Below are 14,632 nucleotides of genomic sequence, written 5' to 3' on the forward strand. Positions count from 1 at the left end.
GATTGTAGGACATTGCTTTCCTCTATGTTAAAATATATAAACCTCGATAGTGGTTCTGCACAGAACCACATAAATATGCTTCGGTGCCAAAGATATAGTAAGCAAATGTTCAATGAGAATTGCATGTATCATCTATACACCTTTTCGCATTAAATGTACCAGTTTAATTTCATTTGTTCTCACTTACAACTTTCAAACTTCACATGAAACTTACCCATATCTGTACAATCAGATGTCTTCTTCTTTAATTCTGGAAGTGAAAATATTTGGTTTACATTTCACCGTTGACACTAGAACATATATCAGATAGATTTTAATTCAAACTATTTACGTAATAATATGTTTAAAAGTTCAGCTCTCAATTATTGACATTCTTAAATTCGAAATATTTCTTTGAAGTAAGCGATGGATTTGGTGTGTGTGGAGGATTAGATCAACCATCTTGATGGTTGAATGACTGAAACTTGGCTTTCCTTTAAAAAGTATATTTAAAAGTAAAACAAATATGCATTATTGAAATTTGTACTTTCAGACTCAATGCCACCAACACTAGAAATATCCTTCCAGTTAACTTAAAAAACATTTGACAAATATATGGGACAGCATCCATCATATGGACGAATTAGTTAACACTCTCAGCCCCAAATTATATCCACGGGAATTTCTGGCGCATTTGCAATTAGCACGTTTTTCTTTTTTTTTAAAGCAACAAGTCATTCATACCTAAGAGATTGAATGATAATCGTGGCCATAAACGAATGAAAAATCAACAAAACATCAAAAAATCAATAAAGGTAGCTTCGAAGTTCAACGATTTACGAAGGGGAAATCATGCTTGACTAATCTACTGTAATTGTTGAGGGTGTAACTAGGGAAATGGGCAAGGGAGCGCCAGTGGATGTAGTGTACTTGGATTTTCAGAAAGCATTTGATAATGTATCACATAGGAGATTAGTGGGCAAAATTAGGGAACATGGTATTGGGGTAGAGTGCTGACGGAGAGAAAATTGGTTGGCAGACGGGAAACAAAGTATGGGGATTAACGGGCCCCTTTCAGAATGGCAGGCAGTGACCCGTGAGGTATCGCAAGGCTCGGTGCTGGGACCGTCTTTAAATCGTGGGTGGAAAACCTGAGCACCGGTGATAAACCACGCGGTCCCACGAGAATATACAATCCTCATACAGCGAACACCCGTAGCAAGGATCGAACCTGCTTATCTGGTGCTGTATGGCGCCTATTGTACCCTAGCGCCACTGTGCTGCCCGAATGGTTGTTGCATTCAAAAGTAAATTGATTCCTGATTCTGGAAAATAATATATTTTCTCCAAATGCGAATTGCTTCTGAAGTATGAAGTAGGTGTACATTTTCATTTTGCAGTTATCCATAAGTAATGGTTTATTGAAATTACTCGATGCATTTTTAATACTCGAATTGCTAAGTTGGAATAGTGAATACTTCAGGTCCAACTCACATTTATGCAGTTGACCCTATTTAAAACGGACCAGCCATTGGCCACTGTTACCGTGCTTGAAAAGAGAACAACTGAATATACTTCATGGAGGAATTATCTTGGGTCGCATTTTTTTGTAGGTATGAAAACTGTCTGCTAATTTTGGAACTTTAAAATCTGTATAGATTCCACAACTCCCAGGCACTGAAAAATGAAATGGTTAACGGAAGACATACGAATCTGATGTAAAATCCAAAAGAAATTTCCCGAAATAATTAACATATTTAACTTAATTGAAGGACTTGTTAGCAACTCTGTACCTTGATCCGCAAGCCTGAGATCTCCTTTGTTTGCAGCCTCAGCCGTAACACGAGGTCCAACATGTTTTCTACAGAACGATATTCTTGCCATAGAGGCAGCACAGAGAAGGTTCACCAGACTGATTCCTGGGATAGCAGGACTTTCATATGAAGAAAGACATGATAGACTCGGCTAGTACACGCTAGAATTTAGAAGATTGAGGGGGGATCTTATAGAAACGTACAAAATTCTTAAGGGGTTGGACAGGCTAGACGCAAGAAGATTATTCCCGATGATGCGGAAGTCCAGAACAAGGGGCCACAGTTTAAAGATAAGAGGGAAGTATTTTAGGACGGTGATGAGAAAATCATTTTTTACACAGTGAGTGGTGAATCTCTGGAACTCTCCATGCCACAGAAGGTAGTTGAGGCCTGTTCATTGGCTATATTTAAGAGGGAGTTAGATGTGGCCCTTGTGGCTAAAGGAATCAGGGGGTATGGAGAGAAGGCATGTACAGGATACTGAGTTGGATGATCAGCCATGATCATATTGAATGGCGGTGCAGGCGCGAAGGGCCGAATGGCCTATTTCTGCACCTATTTGTCTATGTTTCTAAAATCCTAAAGCAATTTCCCGAAATAATTAACATATTAAACCTAAGTGAAGGAATTGTTAGCAACTCTGTACCTTGACCGGCAAGCCTGATATCTCCTTTGTTTGCAGTCTCAACAGTAACACGAGGTCCATCATGTTTTCTACTGAACGATATTTAGGACAACGCTAAAACCCCAGGATCATTTTGCTCTGTCGTTTCATCAAGCGTGAGATGGTCATCCAAGGGTGTTTCCCCCCGATATGTAGCAGAATGTTTATAAATGTTTTACAATAACAATTTCCTCCAACAAAGGGCCTAAATAACAGATGGCATCGGTTATCAAAATTGTCGCGTCATTTCCTTTTGGAATCAGAACCATCAACTTGGATTTTCCAGCTGTTTTGTAAACCGATTGCTCACCAAAGCTACGGTTTACCCTCAGAAGTATCATAGGGCGTGAACGACAGTGAAATATCTTGGAGAGATATGTGAGCGCCCTGCATTCACCAGATTATTAGTCTCCGAGTTGTACTCACTGCCCTCAACTTTCTCTCATTAATTTCAGTTCAACGGTTCAATTAGTCAAATAAATTCTGGACGCCAACATTCTGATCTCGATTTTCAAAAGAAATTGATTTCTTCCTCATCACTTCAAAAATTCTACCGTGCCAATTGTATACAAAGCACACCTGTAGCATTATACATTATCAATAATATGAATCAGGTCCATTGCAAAGGTCATGGTTGTTCAGTAAGTTCCAACTAACGAATATTAAAGTGGAATAGATAATTTACCTGCTTCTTTCTTTTCAAGCTCCTCCTCTATGAATAAAAGAAATATCAAAATATCAAGGAAATTGTTCGAATTATGCATGTCGCCAAGATTTATTTTAATGGAGGTCCTAATGATACATATTTACATTTAGAAGCAGAGAAAAATAGAAAATTGGTGGAGGGGGATACCGTCTGGCCCTTCGGGCCGGCAGAAGGACCACTCTACACCTACTATCAAATCTTTTCGTTAAGAAATCCAACATGCCATTAGCTTTCTTCACTGCCTGCTGTACCTGATTGTTTACTTTCAGTGACTGGTGTACAAGGATACCCAGGTCTCGTTGCACTTCGCTTTTTCCGAATCTTACACCATTGAGATAATAATCTGCCTCCTTGTTCTTACCGCCAAAGTGGGAAACTTTACATTTATCTACATTTTACTGCATCTGCCATGCATCTGCCCACTAACTCATCCAGTCAAAGTCTCCCTGCAACCTCCGAGCATCCTCTTCGCAGTTGACACCACCACCCGGCTTCATGTCATCTGCAATTTGCGATTGTTACTTTTAATCCCATTATCTAAATCATTAATATATATTGTAAATAATACCGCCCCAGCAACGATCATGGTGGCACTCCACTCGCCACAGCCTGCCATTCCGACAGGGACCCGTATATTCCTACATTTTTGTTTCCTGTCTGCCAACCATTTGTCTATCCATGTCAATAACCTACTCCGAATAACACGTCCTCTAATTTTGCCCACTAATCTCCTGTGCTGGGCCATATCAAAAGCTTTCTGAAAGTCATGAAACACTACATTCACTGGCTCTCCTTCATCATTATTACTTGTCACACCCTCAAAAATTTGCAGAAGATTAGTCAAGCAGGAATTCCCCATCAGTAATCCATGCTGATTTGGAGCAATATTTACTGCTATACAAATGCGCCGTTATTACTTCTTTAATAATTGACCAGCGTCTTCCCGACCACCGACGTCGGGCTAACTGGTCTATAACTTCCCGTTTTCTCTCTCGCTCCTTTCTTAATATGTGGGATATCATTAGCTACCTTCTAATCCACATGAACTGATCCTGAATCTATAGATCTTTGGAAAATGGACACAAATGATTCCACGATTTCTAGAGCCACCTCCTTGAGTACACTGAGATGCAGACAATCAGGCCCTGGGGATTAATCAGCCATCACTTCCATCATTCTACTCAATATTATTTCTCACCTATTGCCAATTTATTTCAGTTTTTCTCGCCTAATGCAAATTTATTTCAGTTCCTCTGTCTCCCTACTTCCTCTGCCCCCTAGCAAATCGGGGAGAGTGTTAGTGTATTCCTTAGTGAAGAGAGAAACAAAGTACCTCTTCAACTCTTCTGCCATTTCCTTGTTCCGCATGATAATTTCACCTGCTTCTGCCTTCAAGTGCCCACATTTGTCTCTGCAAAGCTTATTTTCTGAACACGCCTAAACTAAACATAGCCTTACCATCCTTCTTCATTTTTTTACCCGTATTGCCCTTTTTGCTTACCTTCTGTTGTCCTTTGAAAGTTTATCAATCCTCTGGCTTCCCGCAATTATTTGTTTTGTTACCTTCCAGCTACTCTTTGCTATTTATTTTGTCCATTTGAAAATACGATTTGTAAGCCGAATGATTGAACCAAATATGTGCCAAATGTCACGTGTTTTATTCAACTCAAACTAAATTCATCAAAATATATTTTCTAACGTTATGGTACATCTATTCCGAAAAATAATACACCATTAAACATGACGACTTGTGTCTGTGTTTTTATTCGGCTATGAAGATTTTGGAAGGAATAGAACACCAAATATAAATAAAATAAGTGGGGAGCTCTTCCATCGGACCATAATCTTACAGTTGCATTTGCATGTCTGGTTTTATTCATGGTATATATTTCGTTTTTTCTCGCTATTGAAAAGTCATTGAATCATACATGTCTCTCACCCTTGGCTGCTAAAAGATCCTTCTGTTTTTTAATTTCTGTGAAAGCAAACGGAATTTCAATAAGATACACAGTATATTCACCAAAATATAATCCTACCAGTGTTCGGCTCCACAGGCACCACGATTACACCGCTCAAATTCATTCGCATGTCAGTGTGAATTCATTTAGAGATCTATCTCACTGATAAAGTTCTATTATCGAAAGCTAAAGGTTTTCTTGAATCAAATATTGCACCGAACCGATAACAGAGTGTAGTTCCTTTTCGGAATAAAGCCCGGAAGTGGGCAACATGAGTTCGTAAATAATGCAAACTGTAGAATGAATTCAAAGAATGATTTCAACCTTCAGGTTATTTAGTCAATACAAATGTGTGACGAGAACGGAATATCAGAATGATGGTCTGAGGATACAGGGTGAATTCAGTGGTATTATGATCAATTTAGGGTTTGGTTGTTACTCATGGTTTATCCATAACTTTCGTGGTTTTGATATAGTTTGGATGAGAGATACAGCGGCTCGGCCCACCGGGTCCGCAGCGACCAGCGATCCCCGCACACTAACACGATTATACGCTAACCACACGAACGCGACAATGAAATGTTTTAGGGAAGGGTGATATAACCTTCCTATGGTTTGATAGAATTGAGCGTTCCTCCAAAGATATGCTTATTACGCGAGTGATTTCAAATTAGGCTGTACGTGAATATACAAAAGTGAGCTTCTGGGATGTAATGTGCTGCAATTATACATGGTGAATTCGTTCATCTTGAGAGTTTCGTACTGCTGCAAAGAATAACTTCAATATGTGTAATGTGGAATGCTGGAACAATGTTAAAAATATCCGCATGCAGATGGCCGTTGTTCACAAATACCGACTGGACATTTTAGAACATGAGTGGTGAATTACAAATGTATCGAATAAGTGTAAACTGCCCGAGAGTAGTATATCGCTGGCAGGGTGAAACACTGAGAGAGCTGCAAAGAAAATCTGCAAAGAAAACTGGGAGGATAAAGATAAAAAAAAGGCTGTGCATTTTATCAGCACAATGTATTTCCAGATCTGTCTTGCTCCACTGAGCACATGTCATGTAGTTTTGGCCTGTATTGATTCATGAGGTAAGTGCGATATCAGGCTAGATAATTTAATCCCAGTGCGATGTGTATGGAATCCTCGCACTTGTTCTTGAATGTCAGACAAACCAAATTACGGAGGATGGGAAATAAGATATCGATTACAATAAAATCGCACGAAGTTTTCCCTGCAGTCTCGAACGGTGTTTGAATGGTGATCAGTTGTGTTTGCCGAATAAAGAATCCTTATCCATTAACATTTAGTATACACTGTTCCAAAAAATAATATATTTTTTTGTGATGGCGATGCATAGTGCTCAGTTAGATATAAAATGTAATCAATGCTAGTAGTTTATACATTACGTTATAGTGATTACAATTGCAATAAATTGTGCTGCTCGGCTCCAATATAAAAGCATTCACTTCAGATAATGTTTCAATGTTGTTGCGCAAAGGTTTTTCAGCGGTCCTCCAAAGATATGCTTATTCCGCGAGTGATTTCAAATTAGGCTGCACGTGAATATACAAAAGTGAGCTTCTGGGATGTAATGTGGACAACCTACTTGCAAACTCACTGATCAAACATTTGTAAATGACGTCGTGTTTTAGAAAGAAATGCGGGGCCTATAAAAGGATCCCTTCTGACAGATTCATTAATTCCGTAACCGAACGTCAGCCAATGTGAATAAACAGCTGTTATGAAAGACATTTCGCGACATTACAAAGTCAATATGTTTCCACGTTACAAAGGTCTTTGGAGTGAAATACACAAAATGCTGAGGTAACTCAGCAGGCCAGACAGTGTGGATGAGAATTTCACATCTAAAGCACATTACACTCTACACTAACGCTGCTGCCTAGAATTTGATGGATCTGTGGGCAGAAAATTCGCGGCTCCGAATTGATCGCATCTGAGTTAGAAACCAAAGGCTTGCGAGATATTTGATAGATTGGGCTGTAGGGAAGAACTGATGCGAAAAGCGGCAGATCGACAGTCGGTACCAGTAATCCGGGTTGGGTCACAAATGGGATATCTGGATCCGGAGCCAGAATTCAGGAGGTTGAAGATGGAGGCGCTGACCAAGCGTCGAGAAAACGCACGTGGCTGCGGAAGAGAACTGCTGCGAAAAGAGGCAGATAGACCTGTCTGAAGGAGGGTCTGGACCCGAAACATCACCCATTCCTTCTATCCAGAGATGCTACGTATCCCGCTGAGTTACTCCAGCTTTCAGTGTCTATCTTAGATGATACATTGAGTTTGAATTTCAAAAATTCTAGATTTGAGGAAGATTCTATTAGATTATGAAATAATGTAAGAATCTGAGGACAGAAATCAGGCAACTCCATGCCAGATAGCTTTCTATCTATTATGGGGGGAATGGCATAATATGTTTAGAGATGCAGTGAGGAAAAAGGCCTTTCGGCCCACCGAATCCGCGCTGACAAGCGATCAACCCGTACACGACCACTATCCGACACACCAGAGACAATTTACAATTTTACAAAGCCAATACTCTTACAACCCTGCACATCATTGGAGTGAGGGAGGAAAACGAATTATCCGGAGAAAAACTACGCAGTCACATGGAGAACGTGGAAACTGTATACAGACAGCACCAGTAGTCAGGATCGAATCCGTGTCTCTGGCGCTGTAAAGCAGCAACTCGGCAGCTGCGCCTCGATGCCGCATGATAATATTAAAAACATTGTAGCATCGTACTTAAGATGAAATCCGTGACCAACAGCAATTTTGAGCAATTATGATTAGTTGAGTTATTGGACTTCACTGAGGAAGGGACATCGATTATGAATAAAGAGCAACAGATACGTTGCCACGACAGAAGACAGTACGAAATATCAAAGCACATAATGGAAGATGTGTGGATGTAGATGTAAGAAGTTGGCTAGTTAACAGGAATGGGAGAGTGGACATCGAACAGACACGACAGGCACCAATTTAGTATTATTGAGCTGCAGCCAGTGATGGTGAAGTTCGTTCATAATTTAGCTAGGTAGAGTGAAGACATTTATTGACTTAAGGTTTTTAAATTTAATAACAACACAAACATGAATAAGAAAGTAAGTAATAAAGAGGAAATAGCGAGCCTGAAATAGGATATAGTTTGGTCAAATGCATGTACCAAGATCAAGATCCCCGAGTATAATATTGCAGAAAATTAAAATGACCATTTTGGCAGTAAAATTATGTAGAAACGTATTATATAAGAGAGGTGAGAGCTTGCAGAGACCCAATGTCTTATATGTATTCGCGCGGCCAAAATAATCCGTTAACAGCGTATGTATAATTAGAGTGACTAATAGTAAATATAATTTATTATAAGGAGACAATACGTTCAAAGCTTATATTTCAAACACGCTGGACATTAGCGAATGCAAAACCTGCGAGTACCTGCCTGGATAGACTGATAGGCTGATAGTTAGCTGAACAGACAGAGACACCGTCTTATGTGAACGACTTTTACGTTTCTTAAGTGCTTACCGGCATTCTTAGTGTCCTCTGTTTACGAAGAATATAGAAACGATTATTGCATTATTTAAGGAAAAATTTCTGAACTGCATATATTCTAACGTTGGGAATCTTTTTAAAGTAATAGACCATGTTAAATATTCCTTAGAATTAATCCATTCTAGATTGTTTTCTGTATTGCAGACATTTAAATGAGGTATTAGTTCACACGGTTTGTTTGTAGAATTAATTACGTCAGCGTGGCGCCGGTGACATTCGTGATATTTTGTAGGGAAGCGGTACTATTCAAAGAAAATATGCCAATGAACTTCTTAATCAATCAATTTAACCCGACTGACTGCCATAGCTGTCTAGATTACACTTCTCCCACCCAGTATCCTGTAAATATTCTATCCCCGTCTCCCAAATCTTCTGTCTACGCCCCAACTGCGCCCAGGATGACGTTGTCCATGCCAGTTCATCGTAGATGTCCGCATTCTTTAGGGAACGTGGGTTCCCCTCTTCCATTATAGATGCTGCTCTCAGTACGGTCTCCTCGGTACCCCGCAGCTCCGCTTTTGCCCCCCATTCGTAACGAGGACAGAGTCGCCCCTATCCTCACATTCCACCATACCAGTCGTCGCAAACAGCACATAATCGTCCAACATTTTCGCCACTTGCAACGGGATCCCACTACTAGCCACATCATCCCATCTCCACCCCTTTCTGCTTTCCACAGAGACCGTTCCCTCCGCAACTCCATGGTCAACTCGTCCTTTCCCACATAAACCACCCCCTCCGCAGGAACTTTCCCTTGCAACCAAAGGAGATGCAACGCCTGTCCCGTTACCCCCCCCCCCCCTCTCGATTCCATCCAACGACATCAACAGTATATTTAGGTGAAACAGAAGTTCATTTGCACTTCCTCCAACCTCATCCACTGTATCCGCTGTTCCAGGTTCAAGCACTGTCTATCGGCGAGACCAAGTGCAGGCTTTGGGATCTTTCGCTGAACACCTCCGCTCAGTCCGCCTTAACGTACCTGCTCTCCCGGTGGCTCAGCAATTTAACTCCCCCTCCCATTCCCAATCTGTCATTTTAGTTCTGGGCTTCCTCCATTGTCATTGTGAGGCCCAGGGCAAATTGGAGGAATAGCACTTAATACTTCGCTTGGGTTGCTCACACCCCAGCGGTATGAACATTGACATATCTAACTTCAAATAGCTCTTGCTCTCTCCATCACCCGCACCTTCCCAGTTCTCCCACCGGTCCTACTGTCTCCAACTACATTCTATCTCTGTCCCGCCCAATCCCCTGATATCAGACTGAAGAAGGGTCTCGATTCGAAATGTCAACCAATTCGTTTTCTCCAAAGATGCTGCCTGTTCCGCTGAGATGCTCCTGCATTTGGTGCCTTTATTCAATTTAACCAGAACTGTGGACCGAACAGAATTTCTGAATCATTCTCTCACCCATTAGTGCTTTTTCTTCTTTCAATTTCTTGATTTCTGGAAGCAAATCGAAATGTAATCTCATTCTAAATATTCTACAAATTACGTAAGTTAACAACTCCAAGAGCCATGCATGACTATTTACAGCCAGCATCGTCAAGGATGTGTAAAATCAGCGCCATCGCTCTGTAGTCATCGGTTGAGCTAGTACGCGTGCTCTTTAGTACAGGAACCAGGCTGGATGTCTTACACCGCACAGGAACTCTCTCCGGCTTCAGGTTCAGATTGAAGATACGGTGGGGTATTCAGCACAACGGGCCGGCGGACGCCTTAAGTTCCATAGATCCAACTCCATTCGGACCAGCGGCTTTGCCGGTGCGGAGTCTGCTCAGCTCTCTCCCCTCCTACGCAGCCTTGAAGGTCAGAAGCGACAAAGAATTGGCAGAGAAAGTGGACCAAGGGGATCGAGGGGAAGAGTGTGTCGGGGAGCAGGTGGGAGCCCATGCAATAGGGCGACCCGAACAGTACGCGACACTCCAAATGCGATCTAACCAAAGTACTTTAGAGCTGCAACACGACGTCCTGGCGCTTACATTGTGGGCCCTCGTCAAAGAGGAAAAGTATGTCATCGGCCTTCATAACCACCTTACCTACTTGTCCTGTCACCTTCAATGGGCAATAAACTTGGACTCCAAGATCCCTCTGCTCATGAACGCTGTCGCGTCTTGCCATTAATTGTATACAGTTTCCGTGCATTCAACCTCACAACGCGAAGCACCTCCCAATTGCTAGGGTTAAACTTCGTCTTCTATTTTGCCGCTCATAATAGCAATTCGTTAACAACCTGCTGCATCTTGTCTGCCACAGTTTCAGCGACCCGATCGATCCGGACTTGTGAAATGTCTGTATCGAGCTTACGCGTCCATTTCCAATCCATGACCGGTTCGCTGTGATTGTAGTGGAAATTACTTGAAGATTGTTGGAAAACGGAAGGGACACTCATGAGGGTGTGAGTGAAAATTGGTTGCAATGAACTAAATTGTCATGAAATGCCATGGACGATGAGCCAAATGCTCTCAATCTTTGCCGTAAATAAATACAACATAAACCAAACCTCAGGTTGCTTTCAAGAGAGAGTTCAATGTTCAAGGTTCATTTATTGTCATTCGCTAAAAAACATGCTTCCGCTTGAATCATGAACGAAATTTGTACTCAGGTCAGAGCAGCGTAATAGTGCAGTAAGACATCCATAAAGTGCAGTAAAGATATCAATAAATTCTAACATCTATAAAATTTTACCACAATAAATCTTAAATAATAATGAGCAAAAAAAATAAAATAGTAAAAGTAAAAAAGCAGCATGGCTAAAAGACAGCAGCAAAATAATGTCCATTGCAGCAGCAGTAGCAGCAGACCTCAGTAGCAGCTGGGGTAGTCAGGGTTCAGTCAGGGAGTTGGGGAGTTGGGGAATTTAAAAGTCTCACGGCCTCGGGGAAGAAGTTGCCGTTAAGCCTTGTTGGCCCGGTCTTTATGCTGCGCAGCCTTCTCCCTGAGGGGAGGGGAGGGGAGCAAATAATCAATTGGCATGGTGGGTGGGGTCCTTCATGATGCTCTGGCACCTTCGATAGAACTCTTAAAGATAGCGGAGTCAAGGGATATGGGGAGAAGGCAGGAACGTGGTGTTGATTGTGGATGATCAGCTATGATCACAGTGAATGGCGGTGCTGGCTCGAAGGGCCGAAATGCCTACTCCTGCACCTAGTGTCGATTGTCTATTGACTATTGTCTATTGTCTAAAACTTCTTAAGTCACTGTCATAAAATATCGAAACACCCCTTTAACACGCTTCGCAAGATGACGATTAAGTATTTTACTGAAGCGGACAAAAATAAGCTTTAAAGTTATTAATACGTCCACAGAAAGCCTGAAAAGAGCAACGCATATTAATAAATTGAGTGTACACAAAAATGCTGGAGAAACTCAGCGGGTGCAGCAGCATCTATGGAGCAAAGGAAATAGGCAACGTTTCGGGCCGAAACCCTTCTTCACACTGATGGGGGGTGTGGGGGGGAGGGCGGCGGGCGGCGGAGAGAAGAAAGGAAAAAGGAGGAGGAGGAGCCCGAGGGCTGAGGGATAGGAGGAGACAGCCCGAGGGCTGAGGAAGGACAGGAGACAGCAAGGGCTAACAAAATTGGGAGAATTCAAATTGAGTGTTTATTTACCTGCCGTATTGGCAGTGACGGCGTCCTCTGGGAATCAAACAAAAATATAAACGATTGCAAATCTGCCCGTATCAAAGTCATGATACTCGAATTCAAAATATGTAACAAACAAAAACTTCTGAAATGGAATACTAATTCTGAGTTTTCGTGGCAGTTAAAATTAACTTGAAACTCAAAATTAAAATGCTGAAAATATTTTATTTGAGAATATAACAAGATATCCATCCACCGCAGCATATCTATCAGACTTAACACAGGCGTGAAAGTAATGTAAACATATCAAAGGGGGAAAAGGTTATTCATGATAATGAGTTAACATGACCGATCTTCGTAGCAGAGGTATCTTCAACCAGAGGTTACCAACTTAATAAAAGGGGAGGGAGATATTGAAGCGAATTGAGGATTAATTCTAGCACACATTCCAACACGATTGGAATCTGGAACGGTCTGTCAGATTAAGCAGAGATCTATGTGATATTCCGGGGGGTCTGACTTAATGCCCCTGTCCCTCATAGGAAACCTGAACGGAAACCCCTGGAGACTTTGCGCCCCACCCAAGGTTTCCGTGCGGTTCCCGGAGGTTGAAGGTGGTTGCCGGAGGTTGCAGGTAGTGGAAGCAGGTAGGGAGACTGACAAAAACCTCCGGGAACCGCACGGAAACCTTGGGTGGGGCGCAAAGTCTCCCGAGGTTTCCGTTCAGGTTTCCTAAGTGGGGCAGGGGCATGAGAAAAATACCCAATCATGAAAGGCATAGGTATAAGTCTATGTGGAGATGATGTTTTAATTAGTGGAAGAATCTATGTACCGGGTACCTAGACTCAGAATAAAAGGACGTACCTTTAGAATGGAGATGATGAAATTTTTATTTTGAAAAATGGCGCTGAATATGTGAAATTCTGTCAGAGACGGCGGTGGGGGCTGTCATCTGGTCTGTTTTCAGGCGGAGACTGGTAGTTTTTGATTAGTGAGCTTCTGAAAGTTTCCGGGATAAGCAGGAAAATTGGGTTTGAAGGTAAAAATGAATTACCCATGATTGAATGACGGAGAAGTTTCGATGGGCAGAATGTCTGCTTCAAGGTCTTTCGGTCTTATGGGCTTATACTCTTTACTTAAGAAATACCTAAACTAACACCTCAATCATTGAGAAGGTTATGGGTTATATCTTGAAAGGGAGATATATGGATATCAACGAACATATCAAATGCATCATAGGAACGCGAACAATATTCTATCGCCATGAGTCGTGGATGGCAAATGTGAATTTAGTATTGCATACCTGATGTTTTCAGGGAATCTTTACATTTTTTTATTTCTGCAAGAAATGTCACATCGTGCAATGTTAAATACAATCTATTTGATATCGAAGTTCCAAAACGTAACTAACAGCGTGCCGAGACAAATTAGCAGAAGGACACTTAGAGAAAGACAGTTGGAATGAGTAGATACAGTGATGCCTTTGTGATTATTTGTAAAAAGATCAACATGCCACTTAAACGCAGCCAAACAAACGAAATTTTCTATTTTTTCCATCATCGATAAATGCATTTTTCATATTGCAGCGAAAACGTCAACATTCTGCTTTAGAAAGAACGAGAGATGAAAGAGAAGGAATGATCTCACTCTGTGAATCTAAATCCTCACTATGTAAATTTGAATACAGCACACAGCTAACCTCAGTCACACCCTACCTCCCTCCAGAACCCGTATCCCCTCCCTATCCCAATCCTCTCCTCGTCCCCTCCCCCAACTCCCTGCCTCTCCTTTCCACAATGTAACAAATCTCTAACTATCCGTGCATGCAAGTGAATGTTGTCAAAGTGGGGTTTTGTAAAGTTTAAAATGTGCCCCATTCGCAAACCATTCTCCTAACGTTCTTTTCCCCTCATCCTTCCATCTCCTTTCCCCTACCCTCAATCACTTATTCCTCCCTCCACAGCTCCTTTCCCCTCCCCAACCCCTCCTATCCCAGTATCCCCCATTTCTTAACTCCATCAATCAACCCCTATCGCTCCTCACCTCCCCCACTGCCCTCCTCTCCCACTACTCCACAATCCATACCTCCCCCACTCCTCTCCCTCTATTCCCAATACTCCCCAACTCTCCCTCCTCACATGCACAACTTCCCTCTCTCCGTCCCTACACCCTCCTCTCCCGCAATCCACCCACTTCTTTCCTCACCACCCCAGGATTTTGAGGTTGCCGCACCTTTCCCTCCTTGCGTGCCCTTCTCACACCTCTCCCTCCCTCTCCTTTCCCCTACCTTTAGTCACTCCCTCACTCCCTTCCTCCAAAACTCCGCTCCTCTCTCTACCCCCCTC

General features: G+C 42.0%; 1 protein-coding gene across 3 annotated transcripts in view; it reads right to left on the reverse strand.

The window, feature by feature from the left end:
* The window catches only part of LOC116990128 (zinc-binding protein A33-like), a 1,164,093-nt gene that overhangs the window by 446,865 nt on the left and 702,596 nt on the right, over window positions 1–14,632 (reverse strand). The window lies entirely within an intron of this gene.

Source organism: Amblyraja radiata, chromosome 30 (assembly GCF_010909765.2).
Source record: "Amblyraja radiata isolate CabotCenter1 chromosome 30, sAmbRad1.1.pri, whole genome shotgun sequence".
NCBI classification, from domain to species: domain Eukaryota; kingdom Metazoa; phylum Chordata; class Chondrichthyes; order Rajiformes; family Rajidae; genus Amblyraja; species Amblyraja radiata.